This window comes from Phalaenopsis equestris, unplaced genomic scaffold, assembly GCF_001263595.1.
Source record: "Phalaenopsis equestris unplaced genomic scaffold, ASM126359v1 Scaffold200433, whole genome shotgun sequence".
NCBI lineage: Eukaryota > Viridiplantae > Streptophyta > Magnoliopsida > Asparagales > Orchidaceae > Phalaenopsis > Phalaenopsis equestris.
Window position 1 is genome coordinate 22,813 of NW_018220255.1, and position 3,802 is coordinate 26,614.

Consider the following 3,802-nt stretch of genomic DNA (forward strand, 5'->3'; position numbering starts at 1 on the left):
AGCTGCAGATTCAGTAACCAAGCATAGGATTAGTCACTGTTCTTTATGCCTGGACCAAAGGGTAACGAATAGGTATGCTCCTATTTGACACAATACAATTTAAACTGATTCACTTTATCCATTCACTTTAAATTTCTTGACAAGGAGAATGATGCTTTCTTATATATTGAACTTCACATTAGAAACTTCATTAGTAAAATTAGTTAATTTAGAGTTTATTAAAATTACATATTTATTTCAATTGCCTGTTAATGACAAATATGCAATTTAAACTATATTGTTGTGATTAAGTATTGATTTTCTAAATTTTAGTTCGTAGCCTCTAATATTACTCCCTATGGGATTGATATCCAGGACTCCATTAGAGCCCTGTATTACTTGAGCGATACGCATACTTGCGTTGATAAGTGTGACTTTACAATTATTGAATGTTTTATACACATCTTTATCAAATCTATAATCGTTGTAAAGTTTTTGGCATCGTTGTCGGGGACTTAAATCTTCTAGCAGCAATATCAAATTATTGTATTTTTAAGCATATATAAAGTCGTTGTCACCTCTCCAGTTCGTCGCAACACACATAAACCAAAAAATTGTTCTCCCATAGAAGCTGAACTCCAGACCTCACTTCGTTCTCCTTCATCGTGCTGACGCCAGTAAATACCCAATCTCCTCCCAATTATGCCTGCACTTTCTTCGTCAAACAACTCTTCCTCACCTCGTCTCATTACCCCTTTACCAACAAAAGCCATGCCAGTCTCTCACGCCAGAAACTCGCAAAACCTTGACCATTCTCCACTGCTCCCTTTTCGTTTTCACTCTTTTTGTTTTTTGCATACATCAGCCGAAGCTCCTTTTTTGCAGCACATTGAATTTAGGATGCTTTTGTTATAGGATTCTCGAAGGAGGCAATCTGCTTTTCTTGTTGTTTATATAGGAAGTTCCTCCGAACAATGAATTTGAGCAGCGCATCAAACTTGAAGTGATCCAAGCAAGTGAAATTGGAGTAACATTTGAAAATATAGGTGCATTGGATGATAGAAAAGAGTCCTTTCAGATGCTCTTCATGCTCCCACCTGGAACAAGGAAAACTATGCGGGCAAAAGGCCATTGCAAATGAAGCTGGAGCAAGTTTCATAAATGTATCAATGTCTACTATCACATCAAAATGGTTTGGTGAAGATGAGCAAAAATTTCAGGACATTGTTCACAATTGGTGCGAAGCTTTCACAAGCACAATTAAGTATCATAGAATGATTATAAACGGTGAAGATCCATGCTTGAGTATGAATAAGATTATAAGTTTTGTAATTAAGCCTTAATCACAGTCTTAACTCATATTTTACAAAATATAAATTTTTAATAGAACATTAATCACTCAGAATTGTGTGTTATAACATGTGTGAGTGTGAATGTTTAGGTGTGTGATATGTACATACATCAAAATTGTGTGTTATATATTTAAATGGCCCTAGAACTTACCGAGAGGTTGCTACACTGAAATTTTTATTGATGCAGATAATTGATAACTAACGTTAACTGTTAAAATCAGAAGAAGCTACTTCCCTTGTTGACCCAAAGGCTACTAGAGATATCTGACCTTGAAGAGCATAGTCTGGAAGCAATTTTTTTTTTTTTCAAGGATGTTGCTTCCCAGAAGAAAATGATGGTGATTTACTATCGATATTATGAGATGAAATTCATGAAAATGATGATTAATACATGATCCTATCTAAGATAAGTCTCTAACTAGATTAAAAGAGTTACCACAGTTCCAAGACCTGAATTAGGATTAACTGAAGATCCAACTTCATCAAAAGGCATTCTCTACGGTGTGTTTTGCTGACAACTAGAATCTGTTTGTTGGTATACATATGATGTCTGCATTGAATAAAATTACAGATATAAGAATTTTTCATCTACACAGAGTAGCGCATATTCTCCAAGTTCATCCAAAATGTGAGAAGAAAGCAATGATGCCGGGTCTATTATTAGCTTAAAACTTCAACCCAAAGTTATTTTTAAATGCAATGAACTGGATAAATTGCTTGAAATGGTGTGAATCACAAAAACGGGCACAAACTTTCAAGTCACTATCACCTTTTATTTATGTATTAAGATTTTCCTCATTGCAAATATCTCTTTCAACATTCTCATTACAGTTAAAAGTTGATTATGTGCAATCGCAGTCCAACATGGTATCACTAAGCTGATGTTGTTGCCCTTCTGAGCATATCCCAATATCACTAAGCTACTGTTCTCCTCAAAGAACCACTAAACCTCAGCTTCATTTCTAAGGCTAGCTAAGAACAACCCATAAAGATCAATCGGCCTCAAACTTATGCAGCTCCGCACCCAAAACACAAACGGATTACCTTCGAGCTCGAATGGTGAAAAGTTAGAATGATAAATGCGGCAGTGGAGAGGGGAACGTTGGCTTCAACTGGGTTCTTGGGGATTGAAGTTAGAGAGAGAAGTGATGACTGACGTTCTGTGAATAGGTAGGAGGTATTATTGCTATTTTTCGTGAAACAGAGAGAGAGGAGTAAATCTGCACGCTTTTTATTCTCTAAACCTTCAGACCCTAGTCGAAGAGATGAACTGCAGAACGAAGTCTGTTCCGAGACTATTTAGGAGCCACTCTATGTAAAATTCGCTTTTTTATATATTAACATTTATTTTAAGAAACTTTTCAAAAGTTTCAAATTATTACTTAATTAAACCTGAATGAAATCGTGCGATTGATGATAAAATCTTATTAATTTAGTCCCTCATAGCTCAAAATTCATCTTTATGCTTACGTTATTTAAAATCCCGTTGTTATTTCTCATTGTCAGAATTGATTGACCTCTTGATTGATGAGGTGGAAGAATAAATCTAATGGTTCATTATTAGATAATGATTGGTTGCCCCTTTCATTATTTATTTTTCAATTTTTTTTTATTCCTAAATCTCAAAAACATTCAAAAAAGTATTTCCCTCCAATTCTCTCATGCTTGGATGAAATTCTATGTATAAATAAGGGTATATGGATTAGTTAATGAGATTTGCTCCAAAAAAAAATAACATACCAAAAGTCTCTTAGATTGTTGTATAATTTATGAATCTCTTCTCTCACTTGCTTGGCTAAAAATCTTGGAGTCTTCTCTCACTCCTAGCATCTTCAATGAACATCCCTTGATCTCTTTTAATCAATATTCTTGATGATTTTTCGGTGAGGACTTTTTAAGTTGTGAGCTTCTTTTAAATATTTTCAACGTAGTTTAAACTTCACGAAATGTATAAATTCATGCTCATAACATGTTGAATAAATTAGCATTTTTGTGCTTTTGTTTCGTCAAAGTTAGTTTGTTTCTAAAAGTAACATTCATAATCTTACTTTTATTTAATTATATAAATTATATTAGGAGTTCTTCATGTCATTTGGATTAAATACTTTAAAATTTCAAGTTCTTAATTGACTTTCATATTATTTCAACTAAAAAAAATGTCAGATATTGTTTTTTTGTTGTTGCATTTTTTAATGAGAGAAATAATTCATTTATATATTCCTATATGAGGTTAAAATCTTGTATTTACCTTTTTTGTTGATTATAAACTTTTGGTGAGATTGTGCTAAAGTTTTATGAGTGTGGTAACCATAAGTTGTGGGAAAGAAACAACTGTTGTGTTGTTTGTTATTTTAGTTGAATCCTTTCTTTAGGTTTTGAGGCTAGGCATAGAGTGTCAGGTACGGGTTTTTGGTTTAACTACGTAAATTTTGTTCATGTGATTTAATTTCTTGCACTTTCTTGTAATTGTT